Genomic DNA, 19,550 nt, shown 5'->3' with positions numbered 1-19,550 from the left:
GAGGGGAGGGGACAGAGGAGAGAGTAGTGGAGAGAGAGAGGAGGGGAGGGGACAGAGGAGAGAGTAGTGGAGAGAGAGAGGAGGGGAGGGGACAGAGGAGAGAGTAGTGGAGAGAGAGAGGAGGGGAGGGGACAGAGGAGAGATTAGTGGAGAGAGAGGAGGGGAGGGGACAGAGGAGATAGTAGTGGAGAGAGAGAGGAGGGGAGGGGACAGAGGAGAGAGTAGTGGAGAGAGAGAGGAGGGGAGGGGACAGAGGAGAGAGTAGTGGAGAGAGAGAGGAGGGGAGGGGACAGAGGAGAGAGTAGTGGAGAGAGAGGAGGGGAGGGGACAGAGGAGAGAGTAGTGGAGAGAGAGAGGAGGGGAGGGGACAGAGGAGAGAGTAGTGGAGAGAGAGAGGAGGGGAGGGGACAGAGGAGAGAGTAGTGGAGAGAGAGGAGGGGAGGGGACAGAGGAGAGAGTAGTGGAGAGAGAGAGGAGGGGAGGGGACAGAGGAGAGAGTAGTGGAGAGAGAGAGGAGGGGAGGGGACAGAGGAGAGATTAGTGGAGAGAGAGGAGGGGAGGGGACAGAGGAGATAGTAGTGGAGAGAGAGAGGAGGGGAGGGGACAGAGGAGAGAGTAGTGGAGAGAGAGAGGAGGGGAGGGGACAGAGGAGAGAGTAGTGGAGAGAGAGAGGAGGGGAGGGGACAGAGGAGAGAGTAGTGGAGAGAGAGGAGGGGAGGGGACAGAGGAGAGAGTAGTGGAGAGAGAGAGGTGGGGAGGGGACAGAGGAGAGAGTAGTGGAGAGAGAGAGGAGGGGAGGGACAGAGGAGAGTAGTGGAGAGAGAGAGGAGGGGAGGGGACAGAGGAGAGAGTAGTGGAGAGAGAGAGGAGGGGAGGGGACAGAGGAGAGAGTAGTGGAGAGAGAGAGGAGGGGAGGGGACAGAGGAGAGAGTAGTGGAGAGAGAGAGGAGGGGAGGGACAGAGGAGAGTAGTGGAGCGAGAGAGGAGGGGAGGGGACAGAGGAGAGAGTAGTGGAGCGAGAGAGGAGGGGAGGCGACAGGCCAAGGGAAGTAGGCGTGATGAGGGTGCTGCAGTGACCCCCAAAAAATAAAAAAATACAAACATTTAAATTGAATCTTTTACTTTCTGGAAAACAATTTCCCCCCTAGCAGTCCAGTACTGTATCAGGGGTTTGATAAACCCTTCTGTAGGGAGCCCAAAATAACAGTATTTCTATGGGCCTGCATCCTAATCCCTACCTGTAGTCTACCTACCTCTGGTATAATGCATTTCCACATTTCTCCATCAGTGTTGCTCTGTCTGCATCCTCATCCCTACCTGTAGTCTACCTCCCTCTGGTATAGGGATGGCAGGGTAGCCTAGTGGTTAGAGCATTGGGCTAGTAATTGGGCTAGTAATCTGTTGTTCTGCACCTGAACAGGCAGTTAACCTACTGTTCCTAGGCTGTCATTGAAAATAAGAATTTGTTCTTAACTGACTTGCCTAGTTAAATAAAGGTAAAATAAATAAATAATGCATTTCCACATCTCCCCGTTGCTTGTCCATCTTTCTGAATTAAAAGATGAACAGATCAATATTGTTGGCATAACATCATTAAATATTGCCAAGTTATTTATCTATGTAGGGCTGTTTTTAGTATGTAATGAGCACCAAGATGCTGCGTGTTGTTGATGTTCAAATACTGGAGAGTTGAGACCAAATCACGGACGCTGGACAGAGTGGATTTCAGTTGTAACAAAAGGCAGTTTTAATGAGTCAAAAGATATCTTGTCCTGCAGTTTTACGTGCACGGACCTAGTTCATATAACTCATTAAGTGAGTCAGGTGAAAAAAGGGACCTAGACATTGGTCACAGCAGATTTTATACATGGAATATGTAGGTGGAGTCTTGTCGTGTTGGTCTTCTGACTGGTCCCGAAGGGTTGGAGGCGGACCTGCTCTAGCCAGAGCAGGAGCCCCATTGGTGCACAGCAGAGTCTTGTTCTGAGCACCCGACCAGTAGAGGGGGGTGAGATGTGTGTTTATACAAGGAGATATTTGTGTGTCAGGAAATCTGATACAGGAGAGCAGAGGGGGTCGTGAAAGAAGAGAACAGAGGGGGTCAGTCTTATGGCTGGGTGTATGTGTTCTTGCGATGGAATGTCTTTGTTTCCTGGGGTGGTAAGACAACAGAGCTGAGGGGGGGTAGTTTTAGGGGGGTAGTTTTATTGCTGGGTGAGTGAGCTGGTTCCTGTTTTAGCAGGGGTAAGTAAGATGACTTGAGTCAGGCGGTTTGGCTTGGCGCTGTATAATATATGAGCTATGTGTATGAATGTTTACATATATATATATATATATGACACTATAAAACATTTTGCGACCTTTTAAGCATTCTAGTACAGTTAAATAGTGAATGTCTGGGGGCATTTCTGTTAGTTTTTGCTGTTCTCCAGATATTACTTTCGAGTTTATAGTAAATTAGCTACAACTGGTGGAGGGATTCTACACATCTCATTTAGCCATACCCTAGGTTTATCTGTATTTCTACACACCCCATTTAGCCATACCCTAGGTTTATCTGTATTTCTACACATCCCATTTAGCCATACCCTAGGTTTATCTGTATTTCTACACATCCCATTTAGCCATACCCTAGGTTTATCTGTATTTCTACACATCCCATTTAGCCATACCCTAGGTTTATCTGTATTTCTACACACCCCATTTAGCCATACCCTAGGTTTATCTGTATTTGTACACACCCCAATTATCCTTACCCTAGGTTTATCTGTATTTCTAGGTAACTATACTGATGCAGGAAGTCAGGCGGTTTGGCTTGGCGCTGTATAATATATGAGCTATGTGTATGAATGTTTACATATATATATATATATATATATCACACTATAAAACATTTTGCGACCTTTTAAGCATTCTAGTACAGTTAAATAGTGAATGTCTGGGGGCATTTCTGTTAGTTTTTGCTGTTCTCCAAATATTACTTTCGAGTTTATAGTAAATTAGCTACAACTGGTGGAGGGATTCTACACATCTCACTTAGCCATACCCTAGGTTTATCTGTATTTCTACACACCCCATTTAGCCATACCCTAGGTTTATCTGTATTTCTACACATCCCATTTAGCCATACCGTAGGTTTATCTGTATTTCTACACATCCCATTTAGCCATACCCTAGGTTTATCTGTATTTCTACACACCCCATTTAGCCATACCCTAGGTTTATCTGTATTTGTACACACCCCAATTATCCTTACCCTAGGTTTATCTGTATTTCTACACACCCCATTTAGCCATACTCTAGGTTTATCTGTATTTCTACACATCCCATTTAGCCATACCCTAGGTTTATCTGTGTTTCTACACACCCCATTTAGCCATACCCTAGGTTTATCTGTATTTCTACACATCCCATTTAGCCATACCCTAGGTTTATCTGTATTTCTACACATCCCATTTAGCCATATCCTAGGTTTATCTGTATTTCTACACACCCCATTTAGCCATACCCTAGGTTTATCTGTATTTGTACACACCCCAATTAGCCTTACCCTAGGTTTATCTGTATTTCTACACATCCCATTTAGCCATACCCTAGGTTTATCTGTATTTCTACACATCCCATTTAGCCATACCCTAGGTTTATCTGTATTTCTAAAGCCCCAAACTACTTCCTAACACTTCGAACACACCGACTGCATCACAGCTGCATAACATTTTGCGCAGCTAGGCAACTATACTGATGCAGGTACCTTTTACACAGCTAGGCAACTATACTGATGCAGGTACCTTTTACACAGCTAGGCAACTATACTGATACAGGTACCTTTTACACAGCTAGGCAACTATACTGATGCAGGTACCTTTTACACAGCTAGGCAACTATACAGACGCAGGTACCTTTTACACAGCTAGGCAACTATACTGATGCAAGTACCTTTGACACAGCTAGGCAACTATACTGATGCAGGTACCTTTTACACAGCTAGGCAACTATACTGATGCAGGTACCTTTTACACAGCTAGGTAACTATACTGATGCAGGTACCTTTTACACAGCTAGGTAACTATACTGATGCAGGTACCTTTTACACAGCTAGACAACTATACTGATGCAGGTACCTTTTACACAGCTAGGTAACTATACTGATGCAGGTACATTTTACACAGCTAGGCAACTATACTGATGCAGGTACCTTTGACACAGCTATGCAACTATACTGATGCAGGTACCTTTTACACAGCTAGACAACTATACTGATGCAGGTACCTTTTACACAGCTAGACAACTATACTGATGCAGGTCCCTTTTACACAGCTAGGTAACTATACTGATGCAGGTACCTTTTACACAGCTAGGCAACTATACTGATGCAGGTACCTTTTACACAGCTAGGTAACTATACTGATGCAGGTACCTTTTACACAGCTAGACAACTATACTGATGCAGGTACCTTGTGCAGGTGGTCTTTACTCAAATATTCCAATAACATGTTGTAAATACCGAGCCCACAGTAACAGACCAAACATACATAAAACAATCCCACACAAAAACCATGGGGAAAACAGAGGGTTCAATAATGAACATGTCATTTGGAATTGGAACCAGGCGTGCAAAACAAAGACAAAACAAATGGAAAATGAAAAGTGGATCAGCGATGGCTAGAAGGCCGGTGGCGATGGCTAGAAGGCCGGTGGCGATGGCAGAAGGCCGGTGACGTCGACCTCCGAACGCTGCCCGAACAAGGAGCGGGACCGACTTCTGTGGAAGTTGTAACAGTACCCCCCCCCCCCCCCCTTGATGCGCAGGGCGATCTGGATGGAGACGGTGGAACTCCCGCAGCAACAAAGGGTCCAAAACGTCCTCCACCGACACCCAGCATCTCTCTTCCGGACCGTACCCCTCCCACTCCACGAGGTTCTGAAGGCCTTTCGCCCAACGCCTCGAGTCCATTATGGCTCAAACAGCAAACGCCGGGCCCCCCTTGATGTCCAGAGGGGGTGGAGGAACCACCTGCACATCAGACTCCTGTAGTGGACCAGCCACCACCGGCCTGAGGAGAGACACATGGAACGAGGGGTTAATACGGTAATCGGGGGGAAGCTGTAACCTGTAGCAAACCTCGTTCAGTCTCCTCAGGACTTTGAATGGCCCCACAATCCGCGGGCCATTCAAAAATGGCCCCACAATCCGCGGGCCCAGCTTCCGGCAGGGCAGGCGGAGGGGCAGGTTTCGGGTCGAGTGCCAGATCGGTGAAAACCCGATGGCGGAGGTGAAAACCAGAGGTAAGGCTGACCGAGACCCCAGACGTTCCATGAACGCCCTACAGACCCTTGACGTGAACTGGGGACCTCGATCAGACACTATATCCTCTGGCACCCCATAGTGCCTATAAGACATGTGTAAACATGGCCTCCTCAGTCTGTAGGGCCGTAGGGAGATCGGGCAAAGGAAGGAGACCGCAGGACTTAGAGAACAGATCCACAACAACCAGGATCGTGAGGGAGGAAGATCCTTGAGGAAGTCCACAGAAAGGTGCGACCAAGGTCATTGTGGAATGGGTAAGGGCTGTAACGTCCCTCTGGGCAGGTGGAGGGGAGTGTGATCTAAGGGCTGTAACGTCCCTCTGGGCAGGTGGAGGGGAGTGGGCTCTATACGTAACGCCGCTCGATGTCTGCGTCCAGCTCCCACACTACCGGTGCCACCAGGCAAGAGGCGGGAAGTTTGGCAGTGTGATCTATGGACCGCTCCTCTGTGTCATACATCCGGGACAGTGTGTCTGCCTTAGCATTCTGGGAACCTGGTCTGTAGGACAGTGTGTCTGCCTTAGCGTTCTGGGAACCTGGTCTGTAGGACAGTGTGTCTGCCTTAGCATTCTGGGAACCTGGTCTGTAGGACAGTGTGTCTGCCTTAGCGTTCTGGGAACCTGGTCTGTAGGACAGTGCGTCTGCCTTAGCGTTCTGGGAACCTGGTCTGTAGGACAGTGCGTCTGCCTTAGCGTTCTGGGAACCTGGTCTGTAGGACAGTGCGTCTGCCTTAGCGTTCTGGGAACCTGGTCTGTAGGACAGTGCGTCTGCCTTAGCGTTCTGGGAACCTGGTCTGTAGGACAGTGAAAACAAAAAGGGTAAAAAACAACATGGCCCACCTTGCCTGGCGAGGGTTCAGTCTCCACCTTGCCTGGCGAGGGTTCAGTCTCCACCTTGCCTGGCGAGGGTTCATTTTCCACCTTGCCTGGCGAGGGTTCATTCTCCACCTTGCCTGGCGAGGTTTCAGTCTCCACCTTGCCTGGCGAGGGTTCAGTCTCCACCTTGCCTGGCGAGGGTTCAGTCTCCACCTTGCCTGGCGAGGGTTCAGTCTCCACCTTGCCTGGCAAGGGTTCAGTCTCCACCTTGCCTGGCGAGGGTTCCGTCTCCACCTTGCCTGGCGAGGGTTCCGTCTCCACCTTGCCTGGCGAGGGTTCAGTCTCCACCTTGCCTGGCGAGGGTTCAGTCTCCACCTTGCCTGGCAAGGGTTCAGTCTCCACCTTGCCTGGCGAGGGTTCCGTCTCCACCTTGCCTGGCGAGGGTTCAGTCTCCACCTTGCCTGGCGAGGGTTCAGTCTCCACCTTGCCTGGCGAGGGTTCAGTCTCCACCTTGCCTGGCGAGGGTTCAGTGTCCACCTTGCCTGGCGGGGGTTCAGTCTCCACCTTGCCTGGCGAGAGTTCAGTCTCCACCTTGCCTGGCGAGGGTTCAGTCTCAACCTTGCCAGGCGAGGGTTCAGTCTCCCGGTCCCCCACATCATAGTTTCGCACCGCCGGGCTGAGCTTCTTCGAAAAGAAAGCACAGGGGCGGACCTTTAGTGGCGTACCCGAGCGCTGAGAGAGCACGGCTCCTCACCCAGATCCGGATGAGCTAGCAGGGGAGCCGAGGTAAACAGAGCCCTCTGGTGACCAAAAGTCCTGTCCGCCTCAGCCGTCCACTGCAGTCGCACCGGTCCCCCCTTCAGCAGTGAGGTAATGGGAGTCGCTACCTGACCAAAGCCCCGGATAAACCTCCGGTAGTAGTTGGCTACCTGACCAAAGCCCCGGATAAACCTCTGGTAGTAGTTGGCTACCTGACCAAAGCCCTGGATAAACCTCCGGTAGTAGTTGGCTACCTGACCAAAGCCCCGGATAAACCTCCGATAGTAGTTGGCAAACCATAGAAACCGCTGCACCTCCTTTACCGTGGTGGCAGTCGGCCAATTACGCACAGCTGAAATGCAGTCACTCTCCATCTCCGCCCCTGAAGTGTAAATGCAGTCACTCTCCATCTCCACCCCTGAAGTGGAAATGCAGTCACTCTCCATCTCCACCCCTGAAGTGGAAATGCGGTACCCTAGAAGGAGACGGACTGTTAGAAGAACAGACATTTCTCAGCCTTGGCGTACAGGTCATGCTCCAACAGTCGACCAAGTACCTTGCGCACCAGGGACACACACTTGGCGCGTGTAGCGGAGTATATCAGAATGTGGTCGATATATACACCACTACACCCTGCCCCTGCAGGTCCCGGAAAATCTCATCTACAAAGGCCTGGAAGACATCAACCCGTACAGCATGACAAGGTACTCATAGTGCCCTGAGGTGGTACTAAATGACGTCTTCCACTCGTCCCCCCCCGGATACGCACCAGGTTGTAAGCGCTCCTGAGATCCAATTTTGTGAAGAAGCCCTGTGCATTGACTCTATCGCACTGGATGTGAGAGGCAGCAGGTAGCAGCAGGCAATATCAGTGTGAACACATCTGATTGAACTAGATCCATGTTGCGGTGAGACACGTCTGATTGGACTAGATCCATGTTGAGGTGAGACACGTCTGATTGGACTAGATCCATGTTGAGATGAGACACGTCTGATTGGACTAGATCCATGTTGAGGTGAGGCACGTCTGATTGGACTAGATCCATGTTGAGGTGAGACACGTCTGATTGGACTAGATCCATGTTGAGATGAGACACGTCTGATTGGACTAGATCCATGTTGAGATGAGACACGTCTGATTGGACTAGATCCATGTTGAGGTGAGACACGTCTGATTGGACTAGATCCATGTTGAGGTGAGACACGTCTGATTGGACTAGATCCATGTTGAGGTGAGACACGTCTGATTTGACTAGATCCATGTTGAGGTGAGACACGTCTGATTGGACTAGATCCATGTTGAGGTGAGGAACGTCTGATTGGACTAGATCCATGTTGAGGTGAGACACGTCTGATTGGACTAGATCCATATTGAGGTGAGACACGTCTGATTGGACTAGATCCATGTTGAGGTGAAACACGTCTGATTGGACTAGATCCAAGTTGAGGTGAGACCATTCCATGTCTTTATTGGTTTGTATGAGAAGGCAGTTTGGGAGAAGGTGGTGGACCGTTTGAGGAGTCTACAGTTCCCCTGGTGGAGGTTCTTGGAACACTGATATTTAAGTCTGAGGTTGATGAAAACCAAACGTGGTGCTGCTGTGTTGTGTGTTATCTTGAATACCAGACAGATGTTGGAGTACAGAATGAAATGGAGAGGAGAGGAGAGGAGAGGAGTAGAGAGGGGGAGTAGAGGAGAGGAGAAGGGGAGGAGAGGAGAAGTGAGGGGGAGAAGAGGAGAAGAGGAGAAGGAGAGGGGGGAGATGATGAGAGTGCGGGAAGAGAAGGAGAGGGGGAGAAGAGGAGCAGAGAGGGGGAGAAGGGCAGAGGGGGGAGAAGAGGAGAGGGGGAGATGAGGGGGAAGATAGGGGCAGAAGAGTAGATGATAGGCAGAATAGGAGAAGAGGACAAGAGAGGGGGAGAAGAGGACAAGAGAGGGGGAGAAGAGGAGAAGAGATGGGGAGAAGAGGACAAGAGAGGGGGAGAAGAGGACAAGAGAGGGGGAGAAGAGGAGAAGAGATGGGGAGAAGAGGACAAGAGAGGGGGAGAAGAGGAGAAGACAGGGGAGAAGAGGACAAGAGAGGGGGAGAAGAGGAGAAGAGATGGGGAGAAGAGGACAAGAGAGGGGGAGAAGAGGAAAGAGGGGAGGGGAGGGGAAGAAGAGAGGGGGAGAAGGGAGAGAAGAGAAGAGAGGGAAGGGGAGGGAGGGAGAGGAGAAGGGGGAGAAGAGGAGAAGAGAGGGGGAGAAGAGAGATTGGGAGAAGAGGAGAGGAGAAGGGGAGAAGAGGAAAGGGGGAGAAGAGGACAGGGGGAGGGCAGGGGAAGAAGAAGAGAGGGGGAGAAGAGTAGAGGGGGGAAGAGTAGAGGGGGGAGAAGGGGGAGAAGAGAGGGGGACAAGAGGACAGGGGGGAGAAGAGGAGTACAGAGAGGGAGAAGAGGAGAGGAGAAGGGGAGAAGATGAAAGGGAGAGAAGATGAAAGGGAGAGAAGAGGAAAGGGGAAGAAGAAGGGCGGGGGAGAAGAGTAGAGGGGGAAGAATAGAGGGGGGAGAAGAGGGCAGGGGGAGAAGAGGAGAAGAGGGAGGGGAAGAAGAGAGGGGGAGAAGAGGAGAAGAGATGGGGAGAAGAGGACAAGAGAGGGGGAGAAGAGGAAAGAGGGGAGGGGAGGGGAAGAAGAGAGGGGGAGAAGGGAGAGAAGAGGAGAGAGGGAAGGGGAGGGAGGGAGAGGAGAAGGGGGAGAAGAGGAGAAGAGAGGGGGAGAAGAGAGATTGGGAGAAGAGGAGAGGAGAAGGGGAGAAGAGGAAAGGGGGAGAAGAGGACAGGGGAGGGCAGGGGAAGAAGAAGAGAGGGGGAGAAGAGTAGAGGGGGGAAGAGTAGAGGGGGGAGAAGGGGGAGAAGAGAGGGGGACAAGAGGACAGGGGGGAGAAGAGGAGAACAGAGAGGGAGAAGAGGAGAGGAGAAGGGGAGAAGATGAAAGGGAGAGAAGAGGAAAGGGGAAGAAGAAGAGCGGGGGAGAAGAGTAGAGGGGGAAGAATAGAGGGGGGAGAAGAGGGCAGGGGGAGAAGAGGAGAAGAGGGAGGGGAAGAAGAGAGGGGGAGAAGAGGAGAAGAGAGACTGGGAGAAAAGGAGAGGAGAGGGGGAGAATAGGGGAGGGGTAGGAGAAGAGAGACTGGTAAATGAGTAGAGGAGAATAGAGGGTCAGAAGAGGAGAGGGGGAGAAAAAGAGAGCGGGTGAATTGAAGGAGAGAGGGAGAATAGAGGGAGAGAAGAGTAGAGGGGGAGAAAAGGGGGCGAAGAGGAGAATAGAGGGGGAGAAAAGAGACTGGGAGATGAAGAGAGGAGAAGAGGAAAGGGGGAGGGAGGGGAAGAAGAGGAGAGCCGGAGAAGAGGAGAGGGGAGGAGAAGAAAGGGGGAGAAGAGGAGAGGGGAGGAGAAGAGAGGGGGGAGAAGGGGGAGGGGGAGAAGAGTAGAGGGGGAGAAGAGGAGAGGGGAGAAGAGGGGAGGGGAGGAGAAGAGAGGGGGAGAAGAGGAGATTGGGAGAAGAGGCTGGAGAAGAGGGGAGGGGAGAAGACGAGAGAGGGAGAAGAGAAGAGGAGAAGGGGGAGTGGAGAAGACGAGAGAGGGAGAAGAGAAGAGGAGAAGGGGAGAAGAGATGGGGAGAAGAGGAGAAGAGAGGGGAGAAGAGGAGAAGAGAGAGGGGAGGGGAAGGGATGGGAGGGGAAGAAGAGGAGAGGAGAAAGGGAGAAGGGGGAGAAGAGGAGAAGAGAGGGGGAGAAGAGGAGAACAGAGAGGGAGAAGAGGAGAGGAGAAGGGGAGAAGAGGAAAGGGAGAGAAGAGGAACGGGGGAGAAGAGGACAGGGGGGGCAGGGGAAGAGGAAGAGAGGGGGAGAAGAGAGGGGGAGAAGAGTGGAGGAGAGGGGGAGAAGAGTAGAGGTGGGAGGAGAGGGGAGGAGAGGAGAAGAGAGGGGAAGTTCATTAAGGCCATTCTAATGACAATGTTTGTCTATGGAGATTGCATGGCTGAGTGCTTGATTTTATACATCTGTCAGGAAGGGGTGTGGCTGAAATAGTATCCACTAATTTGAAGGGGTGTCCACATACTTTTATATATATAGTGTATGTACACATGGGTGTTGTTGCACCATACCAACGATAAGCCTGTCTTCCCCATCACATCATGAAAGGTCATGTTAATGTTCATTTAACCTCTGTCTCTCTCTTCCTCTGACTCCTCCCTTTCTCCTTTGTTTCTCTCCATCTCTCTGTCTCTCTCTTTCTCTCTCTTTCTCCTCTGTCTCTCTCTTTCTCCTCAGATCTCCAGGTTCAAAGCGTCAGTCCACTAGGTAGGTAGAGTATAAGACTACAGTGATTATAGCAGTTCAATATTAGTCAACTTTATTATCCCACATGGAGAAATTCATGTGTCCATACAAACCATTCTAAAACCCAATAACAAGTAGTGTTTTATGGAACTACTAATACTTGTCAACCACAAAGCATTACTGCTGTTAGAATAACAGAATCACTGTCATCATCTGTCCTCACCACTGTGTTTTCCTCTCTGCTGTTTACAGCTAAACTCCCAGTCAGACTGGTGAATGGGACCACTTCCTGTTCTGGGACAGTGGAAGTCCTCTACAGAGGAGAGTGGTTGGGTGTATGTTTTAGGTTGTGGGACATGATGAGAGCGACTACGGATGTGTGTAGAGAGATGGACTGTGGGAATCCTGTAGCTGAATCTAGAGGACCTCTGATTGAAGATGGAAGAAGAGGAGTCACGATGTGGAGTTGTAGGAGAAATAAGTCTTCTAGAAGGTGTAACATCATAGGAGGACCTGGTGTCTGTGATGGTGGATATTATCATCATGTGACCTGTTCAGGTAAGAGACTGGTCATATTGAGAGATTTATTTATACATTATACAATATTACCATGTATCATGTTTTATGTGTTTTTATTTCATTTAAATAGAGGGAGAGATGTCAGATGTATTTAAACATTATATTTGTGTTTGTCATATTGGTTTATGGGAGATGTTCATGGGCAGATCATTGTAGTTCAGATGGTACTGAAGTGAAGCTGCCTGATGGATGTCCAGCTGTTTATTTTCTATAAAGTGAAGTGAACTTATTCCTGTCTCCTGCCTGCATTATTCCCAACCCGATCCTGAGTGACTAAGAACCCATTTCTACCTCTTACAGTATCAAACATAGCAAACTACAATCTTTTATCCAACATATTTGTGTTGAGTCCTTGACAGTGTCATCAACAAAACTGATTGAATGTTCAACCAACTCTTTTTCTCCAGAGTCTGTGCGGCTTGTGGATAGAGCTGGTCTCTGCTCTGGGAGAGTGGAGGTGAAGTCCAATCAGTCCTGGGCCTCAGTGTGTGAAGCTGACTTTGACCGGCAGGATGCAGAGGTAGTCTGTAGGGATGTTGGCTGTGGGGCTCCTGCAGCTCTACAGGGGGGGCTCTATGGAGGAGGTAGGGGTCAGACCTGGGATAAAGAGTTCCAGTGTAAAGGTAATGAGTCCCTTCTCCTGGACTGTGACACCTCAGACAGAGAACACAACACCTGCCTACCTGGTAATGCTGTTGGACTCACCTGCTCAGGTAAGAAACAGTTTGTCACTCAATCAACATTGTTTCTCACCTGGAGTGAAGAATATGAGAGACAATATAGGTGTGTTTTAGTGAGAAAATAGTAAGATTACTGTCTCTCTCTCTTCTTTTCTCAGAGCCTGATGATGTGAGGCTGGTGGGAGGAGACAGTCGCTGTGCTGGTGGAGTGGAGTGGTACGACCAGGGAGAGTGGAGGACTGTGGGAGCTGACGGGGACCAGGAGGCTGTAGCTGTAGTAGTGTGTAGACAGATGGGTTGTGGCTCCACTGTTTCAGCACTACCTGGAAACACCACTAGAGGGATTAGAGTTTCCTGTTCTGGGTCTGAGTCTTCACTGAGGGAGTGTTTGAGAAGTTATGATCTCCTTCCTGGACTCACAGTGATCTGCTCAGGTAATAACAAGATACACTATATGGCCAATAGTATGTGGACACTAGTGGGTTCGGCTATTTCAGCCACACCTGACAGGTGTATCAAATTGAGCACATGTCCATGCAATCTCCATAGACAAATATCAGCAGTAAAATGTCCTTACTGAAGATGTCAGGGACTTTCAACGTGGAACATCTAGGAGCAACAACGGCTCAGCCGTGAAGTGGTAGACAACACAAGCTCACAGAACAGACAGTCGAGTGTTGAACCACGTAGAGCCTAAAAATAATCCTCTGTTGTAAAACTCACTGCTGAGTTCCACATACTTTTGTCCATGTATTATATCTCCTTCCTGGACTCACAGTGATCTGCTCAGGAAATATCAACATATTATCATTATATTCAACTGATTTCCTTCATTCATACAACTTCCTCTGCACCTCTCATGATGACTGTTTAGCTTGTCAGTCTGCTTTACTAAGTAGATCACTCAGTCAAGTAGGAATCAAATACAACTTAAATATCCCAGAATGCTTTGTATTTGAGTGTTACCTCAGTGAACGTCTCTACTCACTACCACTGTCACAAAGAGAGAATGAGGGAGGAGGAGAGGAAGAGATAGGAAAGATCAAATATATTTTTATCACTGAGTTCTCACCAGTGATGTCATCATAACCAGTAACCTTTTCTACTCTTGGCCCATCCTGACCCTGACATACAGCATCAGACCTTGTAGATCAGATGGTACTGAAGTGAAGCTGCCTGATGGATGTCCAACTGTTTATTTTCTATAAAGTGAAGTTAACTTATTCCTGTCTCCTGCCTGCATTATTCCCAACCCGATCCTGAGTGACTAAGAACCCATTTATATCTCTAACAGTATCAAACATAGCAAACTACAATCTTTTATCCAACATATTTGTGTTTAGTCCTTGACAGTGTCATCAACAAAACTGATTGAATGTTCAACCAACTCTTTTTCTCCAGAGTCTGTGCGGCTTGTGGGTGGAGCTGGTCTCTGCTCTGGGAGAGTGGAGGTGAAGTCCAATCAGTCCTGGGCCTCAGTGTGTGAAGCTGACTTTGACCGGCAGGATGCAGAGGTAGTCTGTGTGGAGTTTGGCTGTGGGGCTCCTGCAGCTCTACAGGGGGGGCTCTATGGAGGAGGTAGGGGTCAGACCTGGGATAAAGAGTTCCAGTGTAAAGGTAATGAGTCCCTTCTCCTGGACTGTGACACCTCAGATAGAAAACACAACACCTGCCCACCTGGTAATGCTGTTGGACTCACCTGCTCAGGTAAGAAACAGTTTGTCACTCAGTCAACATTGTTTCTCACCTGGAGTGAAGAATATGAGAGACAATATCGGTGTGTTTTAGTGAGAAAATAGTAAGATTACTGTCTCTCTCTTTTCTTTTCTCAGAGCTTGATGATGTGAGGCTGGTGGGAGGAGGCAGTCGCTGTGCTGGTGGAGTGGAGCGGTACGACCAGGGAGAGTGGAGGACTGTGGGAACTGCTGACTGGAAACAGGAGGATGTAGCTGCAGTAGTGTGTAGACAGATGGGTTGTGGCTCCACTGTTTCAGTACTACCTGGAAACACCACTAGAGAGTTTGGAATTTTCTGTGATGGGGATGAATCTGCACTGAGGGGATGTATAAGAAGTCATCATCTCCTTCCTGGACTCACAGTGATCTGCTCAGGTAATAACAACATATTATAATTATATTCAACTGATTTCCTTCATTCATACAACTTCCTCTGCACCTCTCATGATGACTGTTTAGCTTGTCAGTCTGCTTTACTAAATAGATCACTCAGTCAAGTAGGAATCAAATACACCTTAAATATCCCAGAATGCATTTGTATGTGAGTGTTATCTCAGTGAACGTCTCTACTCACTACCACTGTCACATGTCATGTTATTGTCACATCTAAATGAGGAAAGTAGTTGAGGAGCTACGTTTTCTTTTTCTCTCCTCTTGTTCCAGATGTCCTGCTTCAGCCTGATATCAACATATGTTGTCTCAGTGACTGTAGGCCCACTACTCATGTTGCCCTGTGAGGGAGGGTGGCTAGCACTGTTACATGCTGATGTTATTGTCATATCTATAGGAAACTAGTTGAAGAGGTTTTTCTTGTTCTCTTTTATTGTTACAGATCTCCTGGTCCAGCCTGATATCTTCCTGACTGACTCAATGGGAGGGGTCTTCAGGGGCCACCAGGGGCCCGAGATGTTCAGGGGCTACAACTTCACCATCACCTGCTCCACTCAGCCACAGTACCCAGGAGGCTCCTTCCTCCTCACGTTCACCGGCTCCAACAGAACCCAGCCAGCTGTCAATCACTCTGCTGCCTTCCTCTTCCCTGCTGCAGATGACTCCCACCAAGGGAACTACAGCTGTGTTTATGACAATTATGTCTTCTCTCATAACTTCTCCTCTGAGAGTGAGCTCCTCTCCCTCACCATCACAGGTAACTGAACATGAACCAGACTTATAACTTTGTCATTGACAGATTTCCCACAGATCTATGTGATGATGATCAGTCCCCTCATCAAAGGTGTTTCTGTTTGCAGCCTCTCCTCTGCCAGCCTTCATCATCAGACACGTTGTAGTGCTGCTGATCCTACTGACAACAATCACCACCTCCTACCTGTACTACAAGGTAAAGACATTTACTCAGACGTTACAAGTCATTTAAACTAGAGGGAGAGGGTGAGGGGGAGAGGGAGGGAGAGAGAATGGAGATACTAGAGAGTAAATGTCTGACTGTTGGTGCTGTCTCCCTAGCCCACCAGGAGGGAGAAGAGAGTGAACAGGGTGAGCAGCATGGATCTTTATGTCAATGCCATGGAGATGGTCTCTCTGAGCTCCAGAGCTGAAGCTGTACCGGGAGAGGAGAGAGCAGCCCAGGGGACGGAGTAGGAGGAGAATGAATCTGACCCTACATGCTGATCTTAGGTCAGTTTTGTGTTTTAAATCGATGGTCAACAGTGGACTGATGTTTAAAATGTGGTGACAAACCTGAAGTGGTTCTAATTTTAATAACAAGTTCAGAATTAGTTTATCTTTCTAGAACCTTGGAAGAAATCTAAAAGGAGTGACTGCAACCACCATTATTAATTTAGTTTGGTTTTTACCACCAGAGTAACATGGGGTTGTGGGTAACATGGGGTTTTAGTAACATGGGGTTTTGGGTAACATGGGGTTCTGGGTAAAATGGGTTTTGGGTAACATGGGGTTTTGGGTAACATGGGGTTTTGGGTAACATGGGGTTCTGGGTAACATAGGGTTTTGGGGTAACATGGGGTTTTGGGGAACATGGGGTTTTGGGTAACATGGGAATTCGGTAACATGGGATTTTGGTAACAATCGGTTTGTAATTATTTTAAGAGAGTAGCTCAATTACGTCTGTTTCATTTTCCAGAATGTATTGCTCTTATCTTATTTAGTGTCATTTAGTGTTATTTATTTAGTGTCTCTTAGATTCGTTATCTTATTTAGTGTCTCTTAGATTCTTTTTCTTATTTAGTGTCTCTTAGATTCTTTATCTTATTTAGTGTCTCTTAGATTCTCCATCTTATTTAGTGTCTCTTAGATTCTTTATCTTATTTAGTGTTTCTTAGATTCTTTATCTTATTTAGTGTCTCTTAGATTCTTTATCTTATTTAGTGTCTCTTAGATTATTTATCTTATTTAGTGTCTCTTAGATTCTTTGTCTTATTTAGTGTCTCTTAGATTCTTTATCTTATTTAGTGTCTCTTAGATTCTTTATCTTATTTACTGTCTCTTAGAATCTTTATCTTATTTAGTGTCTCTTAGAATCTTTATCTTATTTAGTGTCTCTTAGATTCTTTATCTTATTTAGTGTCTCTTAGATTCTTTATCTTATTTAGTGTCTCTTAGATTCTTTATCTTATTTAGTGTCTCTTAGATTCTTTGTCTTATTTAGTGTCTCTTAGATTCTTTATCTTATTTAGTGTCTCTTAGATTCTTTATCTTATTTAGTGTCTCTTAGATTCTTTATCTTATTTAGTGTCTCTTAGATTCTTTCTTATTTAGTGTCTCTTAGATTCTTTATCTTATTTAGTGTCTCTTAGATTCTTTATCTTATTTAGTGTCTCTTAGATTCTTTATCTTATTTAGTGTCTCTTAGATTCTTTGTCTTATTTAGTGTCTCTTAGATTCGTTATCTTATTTAGTGTCTCTTAGATTCTTTATCTTATTTAGTGTCTCTTAGATTCTTTATCTTATATAGTGTCTCTTAGATTCTTTATCTTATTTAGTGTCTCTTAGATTCTTTGTCTTATTTAGTGTCTCTTAGATTCTTTATCTTATTTAGTGTCTCTTAGATTCTTTATCTTATTTAGTGTCTCTTAGATTCTTTATCTTATTTAGTGTCTCTTAGATTCTTTATCTTATTTAGTGTCTCTTAGATTCTTTATCTTATTTAGTGTCTCTTAGATTCTCCATCTTATTTAGTGTCTCTTAGATTCTTTATCTTATTTAGTGTTTCTTAGATTCTTTATCTTATTTAGTGTCTCTTAGATTCTTTATCTTATTTAGTGTCTCTTAGATTATTTATCTTATTTAGTGTCTCTTAGATTCTTTGTCTTATTTAGTGTCTCTTAGATTCTTTTTCTTATTTAGTGTCTCTTAGATTCTTTATCTTATTTAGTGTCTCTTAGATTCTCCATCTTATTTAGTGTCTCTTAGATTCTTTATCTTATTTAGTGTTTCTTAGATTCTTTATCTTATTTAGTGTCTCTTAGATTCTTTATCTTATTTAGTGTCTCTTAGATTATTTATCTTATTTAGTGTCTCTTAGATTCTTTGTCTTATTTAGTGTCTCTTAGATTCTTTTTCTTATTTAGTGTCTCTTAGATTCTTTATCTTATTTAGTGTCTCTTAGATTCTTTGTCTTATTTAGTGTCTCTTAGATTCTTTATCTTGAAGTGTCTCCATTATTAGTCCAGGTATTATTATAATCATCTGTTCATTCTTTGTATTTTTAAACATTTTTTAATAAAGGTGTTTGTTGTTGTTGTTTACCTCTCATGATGTTATTGATTATAAACGTTATGATATTGATTATGATGTAGATTAGTGTTATGTTGTTAGTAGTATAGAGATAATGATGTCATTGATTATAAATGTTATGATATTGATTATGATGTAGATTAGTGTTATGTTGTTAGTGGTATAGAGATAATGATGTTATTGATTATAAATGTTATGATATTGATTATGATGTAGATTAATGTTATGTTGTTAGTAGTATAGAGATAACATTTATAATCAATAACATCATTATGATACAGATGATTGATCATTGTTTTGATGTTGCTCTCTAAACTGCCATGTAATCAACTGAATGCTTTTAATAAAATTACAGGCTGTCAGTCTTGTGTGATTTAATTATTAGACAGACTACAACATACAGTATGAATTAACTGAGATCAGTCTGTGTGATTCCCCTCTTGGACAGACTACAACATACAGTATGAATTAACTGAGATCAGTCTGTGTGATTCCCCTCTTGGACAGACTACAACATACAGTATGAATTAACTGAGATCAGTCTGTGTGATTCCCCTCTTGGACAGACTACAACATACAGTATGAATTAACTGAGATCAGTCTGTGTGATTCCCCTCTTGGATTAACTGTCATGCTGAAACCCTCATAGCAAATTCTTAAGTGTGTGTGTGTGTGTGTGTGTGTGTGTGTGTGTGTGTGTGTGTGTTCAGAACTCTGGTGGCAGTACATGTGTAGTGTAGGATGTGTTTCTGCGTACTCAAGTACATGTGTAGTGTAGGATGTGTGTCTGTGTACTCCAGTACATGTGTAGTGTAGGATGTGTGTCTGTGTACTCCAGTACATGTGTAGTGTAGGATGTGTGTCTGTGTACTCCAGTACATGTGTAGTGTAGGATGTGTGTCCACTCCAGTGCATGTGTAGTGTAGGATGTGTGTCTGCGTACTCAAGTACATGTGTAGTGTAGGATGTGTGTCTGTGTACTCCAGTACATGTGTAGTGTAGGATGTGTGTCTGTGTACTCCAGTACATGTGTAGTGTAGGATGTGTGTCTGTGTACTCCAGTACATGTGTAGTGTAGGATGTGTGTCCACTCCAGTACATGTGTAGGATGTGTGTCCACTCCAGTACATGTGTAGTGTATGATGTGTGTCCACTCCAGTACATGTGTAGTGTAGGATGTGTGTCTGTGTACTCCAGTACATGTGTAGTGTAGGATGTGTGTCCACTCCAGTACATGTGTAGTGTAGGATGTGTGTCCACTCCAGTACATGTGTAGTGTAGGATGTGTGTCTGTGTACTCCAGTACATGTGTAGTGTTGGATGTGTGTCTGTGTACTCCAGTACATGTGTAGTGTAGGATGTGTGTCTGTGTACTCCAGTACATTTGTAGTGTAGGATGTGTGTCTGTGTACTCCAGTACATGTGTAGTGTAGGATGTGTGTCCACTCCAGTACATGTGTAGTGTAGGATGTGTGTCCACTCCAGTACATGTGTAGTGTAGGATGTGTGTCCACTCCAGTACATGTGTAGTGTAGGATGTGTGTCCACTCCAGTACATGTGTAGTGTAGGATGTGTGTCTGTGTACTCCAGTACATGTGTAGTGTTGGATGTGTGTCTGTGTACTCCAGTACATGTGTAG

At 46.3% G+C, this 19,550-nt stretch overlaps 1 pseudogene; it reads left to right on the top strand.

Annotated features, from left to right (window-relative positions):
- Window positions 1-19,550, top strand: part of LOC118941399 — a 117,537-nt pseudogene that overhangs the window by 45,771 nt on the left and 52,216 nt on the right.

Source organism: Oncorhynchus mykiss, chromosome 19 (genome assembly GCF_013265735.2).
Source record: "Oncorhynchus mykiss isolate Arlee chromosome 19, USDA_OmykA_1.1, whole genome shotgun sequence".
Taxonomy (NCBI): Eukaryota; Metazoa; Chordata; class Actinopteri; order Salmoniformes; family Salmonidae; genus Oncorhynchus; species Oncorhynchus mykiss.
The sequence above is the reverse complement of the archived record's forward strand: the minus strand, read 5'-3'. Positions and strand labels throughout refer to the sequence as shown.